The sequence below is a fragment of the Carlito syrichta genome, unplaced genomic scaffold (genome assembly GCF_000164805.1).
Source record: "Carlito syrichta isolate Samal-C Ts95f unplaced genomic scaffold, Tarsius_syrichta-2.0.1 Scaffold75042, whole genome shotgun sequence".
Classification (NCBI taxonomy): domain Eukaryota; kingdom Metazoa; phylum Chordata; class Mammalia; order Primates; family Tarsiidae; genus Carlito; species Carlito syrichta.
This window is the reverse complement of record NW_007019138.1, coordinates 111914-131502: the sequence shown is the minus strand read 5'-3', so window position 1 is coordinate 131502 and position 19589 is coordinate 111914. Positions and strand designations below refer to the sequence as shown.

The 19589-nt window shown below is 34.9% G+C and overlaps 1 pseudogene across 1 annotated transcript; it reads right to left on the bottom strand.

Annotated features, from left to right (window-relative positions):
* Positions 1–9736: 9736 nt before the first annotated feature.
* LOC103255619 lies at positions 9737–10340 on the bottom strand (annotated as a pseudogene). The gene has a single exon (XR_002481671.1). The product of XR_002481671.1 is annotated as a protein S100-A10 pseudogene (transcript).
* Positions 10341–19589: the final 9249 nt, after the last annotated feature.

The window sequence follows — 19589 nt, the reverse complement described above, 5'->3', positions numbered from 1 at the left end:
CGTCTTACCCAATAAGCTATCTGTCTTCCTCCCAAAACAACAATCACTGTACCTTCCAAAGGACAGCTAACTGTTTTAATAAAGGAATACATGAAACACACTATTCCACAAAGGCTAGAGGACTTCCTGACTAACATAGCATATGCATTTTTTCAAGAGCCTGTTGGAGATAGTGATTATATTGTATGGGTGAATTCAAAGGAGTGATTCCAGTGAGGGAATTTCATGTCCTGTGAGACAGTGCAACAATCTCTCAGGCTGTTGGACAAAGTGTATGGGGTGAATGAGGACCACATTTGACTTTCAGCAGCACACCCGTATTAGATTTCATAGTTTTACCCCAAGTAGAAAAAGATTTTCTTTTAAATATATTTTTGGAAAAATGATAGGATTTTTCACTTATAAAATTTGGAATGCATACCAGCCTACTGTAATAACACAAGTTGGAGATTAATGGTACCTAGTAGTAACCCCCAAACCCACAGAGTTCATGGGCATCAGTGTATTCTCCATTCCACATTTATCTTTTGTCCCCATTGATTTTTTTTTAAATGGTAATGGCTCTAGGAAAATTACAGCTCTCTTTAAACAGCAGGTCAGTTTAGCAAGCTCATTCATTATTGGCTCATCTTCATTCTTGGATACTTTGGTCATTTTTTCACTCCTGTGAAAAGCTTATATAAACAGCAAAGTCACCCCTGTGACAACTAACATAGAATCTGTAATGAATATCTACCCAATGAAAGGGCAATTCATTCAATTTCTATTCCCAGAGAAAAAACATAATCTATATGCAAACTGCTGATAGCAAGAATGGTAGCTATATTAAGCCAATGTAATGTATATACATAGCCTTGCATACTTACACCATGCTGGTGAGTGCTGGTTTAGCTACTTACAAAAGTGCCCCCCCCAAAAAAAAGTTTCTGTTGCTCTGCATGACTAGTCCTCTGAAAGAAATACAATTACAGTTGTTTGATTCTTGATACTATTAAAAAATGTCTGGTTTATTGCATTCACTCTTGTCAATATTGTGCATAGGCTGTTTGAGTTATACACCAGAAAAGGTTTTTTAACTGTTTATTGAGCTGTGATTTGCATACCATAAAATTCACTTATTTTAAGTGAACAATGCTTTTTATTGAATTTGCAGTTGTGCAGTTATCACTACAATCCAATTTTAGAACATCTCCACTCTCTTTAAATAGTCCTTTGTGCAAATTCACAGTCATTCTCTACTCCCACAAATGGTTCCAAGCAAAAACCAGTCTTATTACTGTCCCTATAGACTTTCCTGAACTGGACATATCAAGCAATGGAATACCACAGTATGGGATCTTTTTCATCTGGTTCCTTTCACTTTGTATAATGTTTTTGTGTTCATCTATATAGTATTAAGTATCAATATTTCATTCCTTCTTATTGCTAAGTAAAAACTCTTCCATTTAAGTTTTAAAAATTATAGTATGAGCATAAGCAAAAAAAAAAAAAAAAGTGAATATAATTATCTCTAAAAGTGACCTTGCTTCTTCTGGTCTGTCTTTTTCACTGTAAATCAGAAAAAAAAGTCAATTTATAAAGAGAAATTATTCTGCTTTAGAGTCTCCAGCCTAATTACAAAGGGGCACAAGGAATTAATTATATGAAATCCCTTTAGTGTTAAATTTTTAAAAATTAACAAATTATGAGACATTTTGTCATATTTTATCTTTAAATTGGCATTTACAAAATGATGCTCTTAAAGATTTTATAAATTTTTTTTTGAGTTGGAGTCTCACTCTGTTGCCCAGACTGGAATGCACACTCCCAGCCACTGCAGCATCAACCTGTTGGGCTCTGGTGATCCTTCCATCTCAGCCTTCCGAGTAGCTGGAACTACAGGCATGCGCCACCACACCCAGTTAATATTTTGATTTATTGAAGAGACGAGATCTCACCAAGTTGCCCGGGTCGGTCTCGAACCCAGGGGCTCAGGCAATTCACTCGCCTCGGCCTCCAAAAGTGCTGGGATTACAGGCTGAGCCACCAAGCCTGGCTGATTTTATAAATATTAATAGTTGCCTCTTCACATAGCCTTCTTCAAAGATACCAGAATATTTCATTATAATATTCCAAAAGTAAGACTCTTCTAACAATTTTATGAGCTCTCTAGTTTACAAAACACTTCAATAAGTCACTGTCAAAACAGGGCCCACTCGGGGAAAAATTAATATAAAATCATACCATGTATTTGACACTTTCTATTCTATAAAATTATATCATGTATATCATATAAGTAAACAAAAAATGTAAAATAAATGTTATAATTAGATTTTAGATTTTTGTGTGCTTTTGTATGTAATCAAATGTATTAGCAAATTCAAATACATAAAGCAATACAGGAAATGCTGGTTTCGGTGCAAGTAGTTGAAACATGAGATAAATTGGTGATCATAAGCAAACTGCATTACCCTTTCCTCATCTACTTCTCTGACTTGCAAAGACATTTTCTTAATTATCTTTATCACTTTGGCATCTGATTCAGTTATTCTCTCTACCCAAGCTCCTGCTATTTGACTGTAGATGATATAAGTATTCAAACAGATGACCTTTAGCATACTGGCTCTGATTATTCTTAAACTTTCTCAGTCTGGTGCTATTTACAACCACTCAGCTTGAACTCCTCCTGGCATGACCACACCTTAGAATTAATTACTTAAAATAGCTCCTCTCCAGGTAGCGCATGGTGGTTCATGCCTGTTATCCCAGCACTTTGGGAGGGTAAGGTTCAAGGATTGCTTGAGCCCTGGAATTCGAGACCAGCCTGGGCAACAAAGCGAGAACTTGTCTCTACAAAAAATAAATAAATAAATAAATAAATAATTATCTGGGCATGGTGGCATGTGCCTGTAGTCCTAACTACTTGGGAGACCGAGGAGAAAGGATTGCTTGAGTCCAGGAGTTTGAGACTATGGTTAGTTCTGACTGTTAGATTTAACCCTTTCACTGGCCAATTTTTACTCCCTACCAATTTTTCACTCCTACTAAACTGTTCTTTTATTATTATTTTGACTACTTATTCAAATCTTTTGTATTCTCTAGCATTGACTCATCTTTCTAATCCGCCTAGAATCAATAGTTTCAATGATATACATATTTCCACTAGGATTATTTCAATAATATACTGTTTTCCACAATCCGCCTAGAATCAATAGTTTCAATGATATACATATTTCCACTAGGATTATTTCAATAATATACTGTTTTCCACTAGGATTGCCAGAAAAGATATAAGATACTTAGTTAAATGGAAATTTCAGATAAGCAACAACTAGCTTTTCAGTATAGTATGTCCCATGCAATGTTGATAAATTCAAATTTAATTTGATGCGCTATATTTTTATTTGCTAAATTTGGCAACTTAGTTTCTACCTAAGAATTCTCCATTCCTTATTTCTCTACTGTTTTTGTTTTCTCAGCCTTTAAAACTAAGTAAACAAAACTGTGGGTTCAGAACTAGCTATATAATATGCAGGGTCCAGTGCAACGTAAATATGTGAGCCTTGTAAAAAATTATTAGGAATTACAGGATGGTGACAGCAGGGCATTAAATCAAGTATGAGGCCCTTCTACGAACTGAGCCCTTTGCAATTGCACTGGTCAAATGTTCATGAAGTTGGCTTTGTGTGTATTCCAGGCTTTTTTTTTTTAAATCCTGGGTTGTTTAAGAAAGTGTCATAAAACTTCTGATTCGTTCGTGCATTTATTCTTGTATTCAACAAATTTTGCTGTGTGCCTGTAAAAACTAGGCACTATTAGAAGTGCCGAGGACAGAGTACTGAACAAAATCAATTTTCTTTCATGTGTGATGCACATTGTATGATGTTATAGATACACAGTATATGATATCATAAAATATAATGTAATTTATATAACCTCTTATTCTTCATCATTTTTAAATCCCTATTTTACTTTCCACAGCAACCGTTCTAATACTTCTCCACTCTCTTTTAGCCTACAATCCCGACCATTTGTGACATTCAGTAGAGAATCAACACTGTCTTTCATTTACTAAATAAACCAAAACCATTCAAAATAAAAGTACTGAATGTGAGAAACAAACTAACCTATCCAAAATCAAAGGATGGATACAGAGTCATGGAGTGGAGTAGAAGTGAGACTTTAATGACGGTCTTGCAAGATCAGGTACGGTGGGCAGACACATCTAAGGTGGTTACAACAAGCTTTTATTTCCTAGTGTGTGAACTCCTCCTCTGGTTTCTCATTGACTGAGTAATACAGAGGTCACAATTTTTCCTGGATGTTGCCCAAGCAGTTTTTGATACAAATAAGGTTAAAGTAAGTAGTTGTTGCTATTTGATTCTAGGGTTTCAGCTTTCTTATTTTTAAGTTTTCTTTTCCCAAGATGTGACTATTACATCTCCCTTTGTTTTGTCTTTTGGTCATGTCAGCAATTAGTCATTTATTGTCCTTCAATGATGTGACTGTTACTAGTCTCCCTTTGTTTCGTCTTTTGGTCACGTCAGCAAACCTTACTCCATTTTCTGTAAATGGATCATTTATTTATTGCCCTTCACACTAAATGTCTATGTTCTTCATCTTCAAATATCCCTGAGTCTTCATTGCATTTTGTTTTCCTACTGTCTTTAAAGAACGTTTCCTTATCTTTTTCTAATATTACCCCATGACCACTAATCTATGATTTCATTATCTCTTGTCATCGGTAATTACTCAAATCTTTATCTCTTCCACATTTTTCTTCTACCTATAAACAATTACATATCACATTCTCTAAATTTAAGAATTTTTAAAAAGTTTTCAAGCAGTTTATTTAGAAAGTAAATAAGAGAGAGAAAAGGAGAGAGACAGGAGATTCACCTCCCCAGGGTAGGGGAGGGGACCAAAGCTAAGAAAACATGGTGGCTATAGCTCCAAGAGCCACATAGAGACAGCAGAGTTTAACAAAACAATGGCCAAGAATATTTCTTAAATCCTAACATTTCCCAAGGTATGTTTTATTTACTTGCCTTTAGCTGGTAAATATGTTGTGGACTACCCAAACTACATCTATTTTCTCCTTTGCTCTTATCCTAGAACTGCATGCAATATATTTTTTTCTTAAATAATTCCTGTATCTGTCCTCCTATAGGTTCAAAGTGAATGCCTAATTGCCAAATCTGAAAATATTTTCTTAGTCTTTTAATTTTCTTGATTGCTGTAACAAATGATTCAAATTATTCATCCCCACCCCCTGAAATTTGACTTTTACTTGACAAGAGTCAAGGAAGTCATTAATATTACACATCTTGCTCTCCTTACTACTTCACTTAACCTCCTTTGCCCCTACTTTTCCAAATGTCCTCTAAACGTACAGAATTTCCTGGATTTATTTTCAACTTCTATAATATATAAAATGAGCCTCCCATCTACAAGAGGAGCTTTCTCAGTAGAAATCCAGAAAAATGTATACACTCAAATGCCCACAAAATTTTACCTATTTTAAAGGGGTCCAAGAACACCCAAAATACACTCTTTAAATCAACAGGGGTTATGCAAATCTGAGGTTAAGAACCTGGAGTAGGTTTTAAGAATCAATGCTGTGCGTGCTATGTCTCAGCAATTCCACCCACATTCTTACCTTAAGGTATGTAGGAATGAAACCTAAAAATTACATTACTGATTCTATTATTAATCTAAACTTCCACATTCCCTATTGCCTGCTAAGCATATAACAAGATATGTTGTCAGGCCCTCATTCTTCATATATCTGAAACTAGTTTTATTATCTGTCACCCAAAATAAGTGGTACTGTCAAATGTCCAATTTTCTTCAAAATGTAACATACTAAAGTATACAATTCATAAGTGCTTATTAGATTTTCACAGACATGCTGGTTATGTACCATTTTAATGGCATTCTTTGTTATCGAGTCATCTTTTAGGAACTATAAGATAACCCAAACAGTTAATCAGTTTGATACCTTACAGGGAACGTGTTGAGGACCTGATGGGAACCAAACTGAGTTATATAGGATTCCTGAAGTTCACAAAGAACCAACAGAATTTTAGAGTTGAAGTTCCAGTTGCAATAATGAAGTACTAAATGACCTTGAACTAGGCCTTACTCTAAGCCTCAAGTTTCTTATTTTCATTTTTATTTTTTAATTCACATACAGTAAAATTCATTTCTTTTTTATGTAGCTCTATGAGTTTTAGCAATGCATAGTCATGTAACCACATAATTATAACCCACAACCCAAATACAGAACAATTTCATTACCCCCAAAATTCCCTCTTATTATCCATTTGAAGTGAAATCATGACAGAAATTGAAAAAAAGATGGAAATAAATGAAAATAGTGGTACAACATACAAAATGTCTGGTATGTGCAAAAGCAGTGTTAAGAGGAAAATTTACAACACTGAACACCTACATCAAGAAGAGAGAAAGATCTCAACACCTACACCAAGAAGATAGAAGGATCTCAAATAAACAACCTAGCATCATATTTAAAGGTAACATTACAACTGAGTCTACAGAAATACAATAGATTCTCAGAGACTATAGGCATTTCTATAAGCATAATTAGAAAATCTAGAGGAAATTGGTAAATTCCTGGAAACTACAACCTCCCAAGAGCAAATCAGGAAGAAATTGAAATCCTAAATAGATGAATAATAAATCACAAAATTGAATCAGTAATAAAAAACCTATCAATCAAAAAATGCCCTGGAGTAGATGGATTTATGCCAAATTCTACCAGACATATAAGAAAGACATACAAAGCACACATCCTGTTAAAACCACTTTAAAAAAAAATCAAGGAGAGAAGGTTTCTCTGTAACTCATTCTACAAAACCAATATTATTCTGGCACCAAAACTTGGTAAAGACATAACAAAAAAAGAAAACTACAGGTTGATTTCTCCGATGAACATAGACACAAAAGTTTTCAACAAATGCTAGCAAACAGCACCAACAGTACATCAAAATATCGCTTACAGCCAGGGCTCGGTGGCTCAGCCTGTAATCCCGCGCCTTTGGGAGGCTGAAGTGAGTGGATTGCCTGAGCCCCAGGGTTCGAGACCCGCCTGGGCAGTGAGACTTCATCTCTACAATAAACCAAAAAATCAACCAGGCGTGGTAGCACACGCCTGTAATTCCGGTTACTTGGAAGGCTGAGGAGGAAGGATCTCCGGAGCCCAGCAGGTCGAGGTTGCGGTGGCCAGGAGCAGCCACTGCACTCCAGTCTGGGCGACAGAGTGAGACTCCAACTCAAAAAAAAAAAAAAAAAAAAATCAGTTACCATGATCAAGTGGGCTTTATTCCTTGGATGTAAGTTTGGTTTAATGCATGCATATCAAAAAATGTGATCCAGCACATATACAGGATTAAAAACAAGGACCACATAATTATTTCAATAGATGCAGAAAAAAAGCATTTGATAAAATCTGGTATCCCTTCATAACAAAAAACTTTCAATCAACTAAGCATCAAAAGAACGTAGCTCAAAATAATAAGCTCCATCTATGACAAACCCACAGCCAACATCATACAAAAGTTAGAATGAGAACTGGATTAAAGATAAGGATGCCTAGTTTCCCACTCCTATTTAACATAGTACTGGACGTTCTAGCCAGAGCAATCAGACAAGTGAAGTGAAACTCTGAGCCCATCTTTAATCTTAGGCAACTATTGATCTATTCCTCACTTTACAGTTTTGTTTTTTCTCAAATGTAAGGTAAATAAGACATGATGTAATCTTTGTGATTCAGCTTCTTTAATTAAGCATAATGCATTTGAGATTTCCGAATCTTCTTGTATGTATCAACCATTCATTCGTTTTTATTGCTGAATGGTATTCTATTGTATGACTATGCCAGTTTGTTTGTCTCTTTCCTCAGCTAAGGAACACTGGGCTGTTCACTCTGGGAGAATGACTCTGGTATGTGCAAAAGCAGTGTTAAGAGGAAAATTTACAACAACTATTACCAACACTTACATACAGATTTCTTGTGTAACTATTGGCTTCATTTAGGCAAGTACTTAGGAGTAGGCTTGCTGGATAGTACTGTAAATATATGCTTATGATTATAAGAAACTGACAAACTGTAAATTGTTTTCCACAACAAGCTTGTAATTTTGAGTGCTTACCAGCTATGTGTGAGTTTGACTTGCTCTGCATCTTTGCAGTAGATTGTGTAGTCATTTGGTTTTGTTTGTATTTCTCATTCAACTGATGTGTATCAGTATTCATTGTAGTTTCAATTTACATTTATCTAATAGCTAGCAATGTTAAGCATTGTTTATTAAGCTTACTTGATATCTTATTTATTATCAGCTTATTTGTTACATCATTTACACACTCACACTCACACACACCCACACACACACACACACACACACACACACACACACACACAGTGTCTGTTCCAGCTGAACTTTCTCTTAGCAGGATGCCATTCACACATTTTTTCCTAAATTTGACTCATTTTTTCCAATTCAGTTTCTCACAAAGACTTGAACTGGTTTTTTTCTGTTCTTGTTGCCACAATCATAGTTCAAGCATCACAGTCTTCTGTACCTCTTCTGGAGAACACTTGTTTTATATTGTGCAATTATTTATTTATACTTTTCTACACCATTCTTAATAGATTACTTATTTTGCCATAACTTCTAATATAGAGCTTTAAACATGTATTTATTATGTAAATGGATGGTATCCAGTATTCATGTATATTTATTCGTTTTTACATAATAGTAATATTTCTAAACTCTATAGAGTGGGAAAATAACAGTCATGGTCACAAAATACCATACTAAATATGACAAAATCTAATATCCAAATAAGTCAGCAGGAAAAAGAAATCCCGACGTAAGGCAGAAATAAGCAGCTTCTGCCCTTTTGTGACCGTCAGTAGGAAATAAAGCATCCTTCACTAGAGTAACATACTGGTCAGTAGGAAGAATAGTCAGATAGTCACTGCTGCTTCTCTAGATGTAGCCCTCTGTCAGGCCAACCGTCATGAACACAGCGAAGTGGCCTGAGCAGCAAGAGCTTGGCTGATCTGCCTCATAACACAATCCTAAGAAGAATCACAAACTAAGAATCGTAGAAACCAGACAACACCACAACAAATTATCTATACAATTATTCTTTCCAAGCCTCCTATTCAACTGGAAAATTTTAATAGTACATATGTATGGTCTACAGGTAGATAAAATTATTTTTACTTGTAAACTTAAAGTTATTTGTTGATCTATATTATTCCATAATATCCCAGTTATAATTTACGAAACTTATCAATTGTATTATATGTTGTTGTATGCAGGTATGTATGTTAAGTAGGGCTTCAATGACTTAAAAATTGTGATAGTTTTCAGGATCCATGCTGTACCAAGAATGATTTCATCTTCAGGGATCCTGATCTGCTAATAGTTTGGCCAGATGTGTAGATATGGAAGGAACAAGACAGCAGTACTGTTTTTTAGATGGCACTCTTAGAATTAAGTGTTCAATGTTTGAAGATATTTAGGTACTTTCTAAAGGCTCACTAAAAGTCACTTCTAAAGAGGAGCTGCTCAATAATCCAATGAATAAGATACCCCAATCTGTAGATTTCATTTAGCCTCCTTCAGAAGTCATTCTATTGCTTATTTAGGGCTCATGAACAAAAACCTCAGATGGTTAATATGGAAGATGTGCATGATGTCAGAAATACTTTATTTATTTTTCAGAACTAAAGAAGGACTTTATTTATTGAGGACAAGAGGATGCAAACAATACAAAAATCAAAAGCTTTTCTGGCCTTCAATTAACTTTTCTTCTCTGCTTGTCACATGGGAGTTGGATTTTGTTTGTACATTTTCTAAGGGTCCTGATCGGCTCACAGAATCCTTATACCGGGGGAAGCTTTGGGCAGATTCCTTCAGCGACCCTTTGGGATAACTCTTAGCAGGGTGAGAGACATTGCTTGGTTCTGTCTATTTCTTTCCCTTCTGTTTCATGTGTACTACAAAATAGTTGTTGCACGCAGGGGTGAGGCCAACGATGAGCAAAAAGAAGCTCTGGAAGCCCACTTTGCCCTCTCGGCGTTGGTCCAGGTCCTTCATTATTTTGTCCACAGTCAGAGAGTCTTTCTGATTTTCCAAAAACCCAGGGAACTCCTTTTCCATGAGTACTCTCGGGTCTTCCTTTGTTAAGTAGCCTTTATCCCCAGCAAATTTGTGGAATGTAAACATCATGGTTTCCATGGCCTGTTCCATTTGAGACGGCATTTTGGTGAGGTCAATTGAAGCCCTGGCGGTGGGGCGCGGCGCGGACACAGGGCGAGCGGGGGGACCAGGCAGTGAGGAGAACGGCGGGCGGGCATGAGCGCACCTTAGTCTACTTACTTTATTTTAATAAATAACACCACTGTGGAATATTCAATCATGGAAGGAATGGCAATTCTTTTTCAGTGGAACATACCTACACTAAATGTATATTGCCTTCTATTCTGACATTCTTGCTAGCATGATCATTAATGGACTTAAAGCTTATTTATATTCTATCAACTATATCATTTGTTTTACAAGGAAAAAATTGTGAAGGTGTAAGTTGATCATCAGACAGATTCACTGGCTTTGCCATATTTCCCAACACCTAAAAATGACTGGTCTAATTGAAAGACTGAGTAGCATATTGAAGATTTAATTTTGGACAACCCCCTTGGGTCTCCTCCCACTGTGGGAGCTTTTCTGTCCTCTCAATTAATCCTGCTTATCAAAAAAAAAAAATTTAATTTCAATGCCCCTGGAAGACATATTGGAATATGGAGATATCGTCCTACATATATGCTGTAGTGAGAGTGACCCTATTACTATTACAACTAATGAGCAACTGGCAATATACTTAGTTCCCAGTCCTCCAACATTAAACTTTGCTGTTGGGAGGGCTAAATGCCCAAAGGAGGAATGTATTCAGCAGGAGAAATACAAAGAAATAAAAAGTGTTTTAATTTTGTGGAAGTTGTCTGGTTAATTTTTTTTTTCTAGAAATACTAAAGTTCTCAAGTATTATAAAAACCTTAGAAAGTGGTTTTTTGTCATATTTTTCTTTTAATACTACTTAATAAGTCTTTTTCTTCAAGTTAGAGATGTCTTGAATTCTATCAAAATTATGTCTCAAGATTCATTATCATAGATATATTTTATTTACTGCTTTATGGCATCATACCATTAACAAATATCTACTAAACACATAGTTAATCCAACTTCTAAGAATGCATAGAAAGTTGCCCAACCTCTCTATTGAGAGACTGAGGCAAGAAATGCACAGATATAAAACAATTAGAAACAAAACTAAGTATCTCCACAAAAGCAGGATATATGTATGTTAAAAGGTCAAAAGGAAGAGAGATAGCTATCAGCTGCAGTTGCTAGTGTTAACCTTAGGAAGAAAATAAAATTTGAGAAATCGTCAAAATTTATCATCTCAAAAATAGTACTGGGTAAAGGCACACAGGCAAAGATAAGTGATAAGCCAAGGCATAGAAGAACAAATACAATTGTACATGCTCAGAGAACAATAAGTGGAATAAAGAAAAGATAAATTTAGAGATGGGGCCAGATTAGAAAAAGTCAATTGCAAAAAGAAAGAAGAAAAAACATAAGAAAAAAAAAACTGGCCAAAGCTGGAGTGAGAGAAAATAAAAAATTATTTTAAAAAAAAGGAAGAAAAGGAGGTTATCAAACACAAATATATATAATTTATTAAGCGTAAAGAGGGATTTAGTGATCTCTTTCATTGCTGAAATAAAGGTGATGAGTGTGATTATGCACAGAAAGCAATAATACTGATGTTAATATAAATTCCAGTTTATTTCTACATAACCTTTTCATATAGTCTGAAGTCTATTTGGGAAATGTTCATGACAAATCCACTAAAGATGAATAAAAAGATCTCTTGCCCACATTTTATGTTATAGAAGTCTATACTATGGTACTGTTGCCTTAAAATTGTCATTCAGAATAGCTGCTAATTCTTTCAGCTAGAAGAGAGGTTTCATAAATGTCTAGTATATAATTTTATCCAATAGAAAATGCAGCATTTGTTGTTATAGATGTTATCAGAACAGGATTACCCTTTTACTCCCTCCCATTCCCAAAATGAATGATCTTTTGTTCTCATGTACACAATTTAAATAATCTGATTCTGCATTCATCTGACTGCCTGGTGATAGATAGTTCTCAGAATATCTGACAGCATTTCTTATGAGCATCAAGACATGATAGAGAGAAGGGTACTGATGGAGCAAAAGACTTTGAAATGTCATTTTGGATCAGTGCACTGCATGAGTCAATGTTGTACAGATGAAGAAGTCTGAGGAGCTATTAAATATGTGAGTGTCGGTATCTTAAAGTGCTATGTAATCCTAAACTGGCCACTCTCTTTTCTTTCTATTTTTTTTTTTTTAAGCCAATTGATGTGTTTACCTCAGCCTTTCCCATAAGAGATTATTCTGCTATCTGAGAACTAAAATTAATCAGTAAGTTTCTCACCAAATTGGATTTAATTATTTGGGACAAGAGTCAACATTTAGATCATTAACCTTATTTTGATAATTGATAGACATTTTCTATTCTAAGGGCCAGACACCACACACACATACACACACACACACACACACACACACACACACACACACACATACATTAGTCATAAATAATTAATTTACTTTGACATATCAAGCAGAAAATGTAATCAATTGATATACTGATGTAATCTTGTATGACTTCAAATTTTTTGAAATCATTTAGGATTCTGCACGTATATTTAAAATCTGTCCTTCCACTAAAAGTATTGTATGCAATCATTTTATTAGTAGTATGCTTCTACCCATTCATTATTGCAGCTTCTGTAGTTTATCTTTTTTATAGGAAGTTGATGTGTCATTTGATACACATTCACAGCTGTTATAGCTTCATTGTGAATGATTCTTTTAGCATTATAAATACCCTTAATATAATCTTTAATATTTTTGGTTTGAGTTCTACTACAATATTAGAACTGTATCTTATTTATTATGGCGTATTTTTCCTAGTACATTTTTATCCATCTTTATTTAGTCTTTCTGAAGCATTTTATTTTAGGCATATCCTGAATAGGATACAGAATTGTGACTTGTTTGGGAATCTTTTTAATAGATCAGTTAACCTCATTCATGATTGTTGATATAACTGATATGATTTGTTTCAACCCTGCAACATTATTTTGTTATAATTAGGTTATATTTGCTATTTCTTCTCTATGTAATATATTTTTTTGTATTTTATTTTTACCTTTCTTTTGATGACCTAAAAGGTTTATATTTTTGTTTTTATGCTTTGTCTTTATGTTTTTATGTGTTCCTTTTAGTGTATTTCCTATGTATTTCCTGAATAAAAATCAAATACCATTCATTTCTTTCTCTTTTTCTTTTCCTACCCATTTTTAAAGTTTCATTATTTCTACTTTGTCATAACAGATATTTACATATGATTCCTCCAACCTCATCTCACTTTTGCTCTAATCTTAGATCCATACTTACACTAAATGTTCACAATCAATAATTTGCTGATCTTTCCTAGTTATTTCTTATTTGGACAAAGCTTTTAAGCTCACATCTAGTGGAGTCCTAAAGAATAATTAAATTTGTACTTTGCTTCCTGGGTGTTTATATGTTTATAATTGTTTTTCTGTAGTCTTAATACTCAACATATTGACAAGATAAAAAATACAATTGATTATCCTTACTCATTACATTTTTGTCTTTTAAAGTAACCATAAATGCTGAATTAGGAAATATTGAATTATTGCTTGTAGGGGAGCACAGAGTGAGGTTCCTATGAGCCTCTGATCAGAGCATCTTCATAACTGATCAATACATAACCTTGCTTTATGAGTATTTATGTTTAAAGAGACCTATTCAAAATATATTGCTAATTCATTAACATTGAGCTCATGGTAAATTATACTGTAATTCATGTTTGAACAAAGCTTATTTAAAACATATTTTCTGTGCAAGGCACATCACCACCTTCTTGCACTTAGAACACTAGGCAGCACTTAATCACTACACTTGAGGGCCATTTTAAACAACAAAATCACCAACAAAAAGTACAAAAAATGCAAAAACATGACAGTCTGTGACCTGAAGGCAGAAGGCAAAGCGTTGCCTTGTATAATGTCAGCTGGGAATGTGCACATCAGATGATTCAAATTTTTAATGCTTTTTTCATGTGTATGCCCACAAATGACTGCAACAGCACCAAGAGCATTAATTTTGCAGTTACAAATAAATTTCAACGATTAGCTAAATTTGCAAATATAGAATCTGCTAATAATGAGGATCAGCAGTAATTGGTTCAGACTTACTTTTCCTGTTTCTTAAAAAAGCTGTTTCATTTTTGTATTACTTTGATGTTACTGTCAAAATTTTTGATATTAGCCTAATTTTCTTGCTCTAGCAAATTATTTGATCTTTTGTTTGAAAACCAGAAAATGTCTTTAATTTATCTTTAAAGTCTGGTAGTTTCATTAGAATATGCCTCAGATTTTATTTCTCTGGATCACTTTTCTATGTGCTCTATCATCCCTTTCAATACATAGGTTTTCTTTCATTCTTTGAAAATTATCTTGAGTTATAATTTTAGGTATAAGTTCAATTTTTTGTTTGTTTTACTCTTTAGAGACTCCAATTACATACATATGTTCAATTTTCTTTGTCTTTCAAGAATTTTCTATCTGACCCATTATATATATTTTTAATTTGGTGATTTTTTTCATTGTCATGCTGGTTCTGTGCCTAATTTCAATGATTCTAACTAATTTTTATTCAAATTTACTATTTTTTGAGTACCTTGCTATCTATTTTTGGAGTATACTTTTGTCTTTGTCTTTTTTACCTATTTCTTTCTTGGATTCAATAACTCCTATTTCATCTTTTTCCCTTTCTTGTTTATCATCCTTTTAATTTTTGAATTCCTAACATGATTTTTTGAACTTTGTAGCTGAAAATATTTGTATGAGGATATAGAATTTCATTTTAAATGTTGTGCTGGGTGTGGGGACTCTTATGAATTTTTTTTTGGTAGCTTATAGTACGGAATGTATACTTTTATGCATTCTCTCGACAGATTTGATGATTTAGGGTAGTTTACTCCTAATTTAAAATAGTTTTTCTGACTGAATGTGGTGGCCATGTCTGTAATCCCATCACTTTGGGTGACTGAGTCAGAAGGATTGCTTGAAGTCAGGGGTTCAAGACCAGCCTGTGCAACACAACAAGGCCCCGTCTCTGATTTAAAAAAAAAAAAGCCAGACATGGTGGCATGCACCTGTAGTCCCAGCTATGGGAGACTGAGCCCAGAGGATCACTTCAGCCAAGGAGTTCAAGTGTACAGTGAGCCATGATCATGCCAATACACTCCAGCGTGAGACCCTGCCTAAAAATAAATAAATAAGGTTTTTCTCTCTTGGCAAAATAAAAATAAAGCGCCATTTTTTAAAAAAAATGAATGGCTTTTGGGGTTGGTGATAGGAAGATAATTATATTTCTTTCTTCTTTTTTTTTGCTTACTTTTGTCTTGCTGAATCTTCAAGTTCCTTTTCTTGCATATTTTACTGGTTATTAATCAATCTTCAGATGAAAACCCTCCCTTCCCTTTTGCCCCTTTCTTCCCTCAGAAGTAGTGTCTGAATGTATACTTTTATGCATTCTCTCAACATATTTGATGCATTCTCTCAACAGATTTGATGATTTACTCTGTATTCCTTTATTTCCCTGCAGTCAGTGGTCTGATTTAGCAGAACTCTCAGTAATTTTACACGAATGATGTATTTTCTTTTTCTGAAGGTGACTTTATCGCATTACTATGCACTTTATTTTTCTACTTACAATTACTTTAAGGATTATATATTTTCTGGCTTATATTCTGAAGCTGTGGATTTTATACTTGTTGACATTTTATAGTTTTTTCTTTTTTGAAGTTCTGGATTTATATGGCGACCATTACCTCAGCTGCCTGAAAATTATTTCTACCACCACTTCTGCTATCATTGTACATGATTTAAATTTCTTCATGTAAGGTTCACACACCCCTGATTTCTCATTCTCATTCTTTGACAACATCACTTCTAATGATTTATCCTACATGTCATCTCAGTCATATATATTAATAATTCAAACCTATAACTGTAAACATTCACCTTCTGTCTTAGTCATCTTGTGCTGCTATAAAAGAACACCACAGACTGGGTGACTTAGTGAAAATATATTTTTCTGACAGTTCTGGAAGCCATGGAATTCAAGATCGAGGTGCTGACAGATGCAATTCTTGGTCAGGACCCTCTTTCTGGTTTGTAAACAGATGCCTTATTGTGTGGCACATAAAGGAGAGAGAAAAGGTGACGATCTCTCTTTCTCTTCTTAGAAGGATGCTAATCTTATCATAAGGCTCTATTCTCATGACTACATCTAAACCCAATTGCCTCCCAAACCCCACCTTTTAATATTATCATATTAGGGATTAGGGCTTCAATATAAGATTAAAAAAAATTAGAGCTGTGGGTCACAAGTGAGGATTTACTACATAGGTTGCAAGCAGGTGAATTTTGGGCTTCTAGCTGGTCCACTCTCCCCCAAGAGTGGAACAGATACCCAGTGTGTTGCTATGTGCCCTCATCCTTCTTTTTTCCCTCCCTCCCCTAGCAGTGTCCAGTATTTGCCGATCCCACCCTTCTGATCCTGCGAATAGTGATCAGAACCCACTTATGAGTGAGAATGTGCAATATTCAATTCCTTGTTTCTGTGATAGCTTACTTAGTATGATGGTCTGCAGCTGCATCCATGTTACCGTGAAGGCCACGATTTTGTTTTTCTTTATGGCTGCATAAGATTCCATCATGTATGTGATACATAAACATTTTCTTTTTGTGGTTCACTTTTGATGGTCATCTGGCTTGGTTCCATGTTTTTGCTATTGTAAATAGTGTTGCAATAAACATATGTGCAGGTGTATTTTTTGTAGAGTGATTAGCAACATAAAAATTTTGAGCACACAGAAATTTAGTTCATAACGCCTTCCAAAATTTCCATTGCAAAAGTTCCACTCTCTATACTCCAGTTTTTATTTTTCTAGCTCATTCTCTCTAGTAACTTCACTCCAAAAATCGTTTTACTGATGGTCAATATGATCTACTGACAATACTACTTTTTCACTCATTAGTCCTCTTACATTCTTATTTCTCTCCTTACCTTGATTGTGTTGCATGGAACAGCACATAATCATTCTGCTGTGCAAAACTCCTTTTGCTCTTCTCTCCCTTAACTGAAACCACTTTGTGTATTAGTTTCCTGTTGCTCCACTAACAAATTGCCGAGAACATAGTAGCTTAAAAAATATAAGTGTATTTTCTTACAGTTTTGGCAGATAGAAGGTCTAAAATCAGTCTCACGGTTGTGAAATTAAGGTATCAGCAGATCTGGTTCTTTCTGGATGTTCCGAGAAATAATTCATTCCTTGCCTCTTCTAGCTTCTAGAATCTGCCTAGCATTTCTTGGTTTATAGCTGCATCACTCCAACCTCTACTTTCATCTTCACATCACTTTCTTCCTACCCTGGTCTCCTGACTCTCTCAGAAGGAACACTGAGATTACATCTGACACACCTGCATGACCTAGGATAATCGTCTCATCTCAAGATTCTTAATTCAATCATACTTTAAAATCTCTTTTACCAAATAAGGTAATATTCACAGGTTCCAGAGATTAGGATGTGAACATCTTTGGGGAGGGGCATTATTTAGCCTACCACACTCAGTAAAACTTGCCCTTTCAACCTTGGAAAGAACCAGTTTTGTTTTGTTTTGTTTTTTTGTTTTTTTGTTTTTTTTGAGTTGGAGTCTCACTCTGTCGCCCAGACTGGAGTGCAGTGGCCGCTCCCGGCCACCGCAGCCTCAACCTGCTGGGCTCCAGCGATCCTTCCGCCTCAGCTTTCCAAGTAGCCAGAATCACAGGCGCGCGCTACCACATCCGGTTGATTTTTTGATTTATTGTAGAGATGAGGTCTCGCTGCCCAGGCGGGTCTCGAACCCGCGGGCTCAGGCAATCCACTCACCTCAGCCTCCCAAAGGCGCGGGATTACAGGCTGAGCCACCGAGCCCGGCCAGTTTTTTTTTTTTAATCTATTCTGTGTCTACACTAAAGTAGTTGAACTTGGCTGAAAAATAACTGTAATCATGTTATTGAGGCTGACTTTAAATATAAGCTTACAAATCTCCTGTGGGCTGTAGGGATTCATTGGAATCCTACTACATTTATCTGATTAATTCAGTTTCCGACTCTAAAAGTGGCAATTTCAATAATAATCTTCAAAAGCACTTAACAGATCTTTTCTGCTACTTATCTTCAACAATGTCATAACTATTTTATTCATGGAAAAAATATTAAAAAGCCACCAGAAGAGAATGTCCACATTCCTCCACTACCAGACCTACCTTCATGTGATCCCGTATTATTCTGCATTCCCTTATTTTATAATGAATAGACTGTTGATATTCCCCTAATGATCTTCATATTTGTTCACCAGATATTATCTCATCTTATCTACATGGAGATTCTCCTTTGCAAATAACTCCTCGTTCCTCTACATTATAGGGTTTTTCCTCTCTCCTCTCTGGATAATTTCTGTAAGTTTACAAACTTGCTATAATATTCCTCAAATTAAAAAAATGCTATCCATGACCCCATAGCCAGTTCAACTTCCATTAAATTACTCAACATTCTCAAAAAAGTTGTGTACAGTCAATGTCATTATCATCTCTCCCCTCCACACATCTGTCCTAATTACAATTTCATCCCCATATAATCTCAACAAACATGTTCGTATCAAGATTATTAATGATAGACATAAATCTAATGGTCAATTTTTGCTCTTTATCTTACTTTAACTCTCAGCAACATTACATACTTGATACTTCCTCTTTCTTTACTTTTTAAAAAATTAGCTTGAGTGACATCAAACATTCTCTTAATGTGCTTTTCCCTTATTAATAACTCCCAAACTGTCCTTGCTAGATACTCCATTCCCTTCTCAAACTTAATGTTGAAATGTTTCAAGATTTATTTTTCCATTTACTTTTCTCCACTTATTAGACTCATTTTCTTGCTGATCTCATTATTTCCCTTTAAGTAGTATCTATATATTGATGATTCCCCAAAATACATTCCCTAGCCCAAGTCATTTTCCTTAACACCACTTGCATATTCTATTGCCTACTTAACATTTTCCCTGGGAAGTTTAAAAAGCACCTAAAACTTCTATTGAAATTTGAACCTGTCCTTCATACTTCCTCACCCACTTGGTAAAGCCTGCATATCGTTAGATATTTACTATCTCATTAAATGGTAATATCATTCAGTGAGTTGCTAAAGCCAAAATCTTTGGAATCATTTTTGTTTCTCTCTTTCCTTTACACTGTACATTCAATTATCTTGTCTCTATCTTCAAATATTTTAAGAATCAAACTAGGCCAGGCTTGGTGGCTCAACCTGTAATCCCAGCACT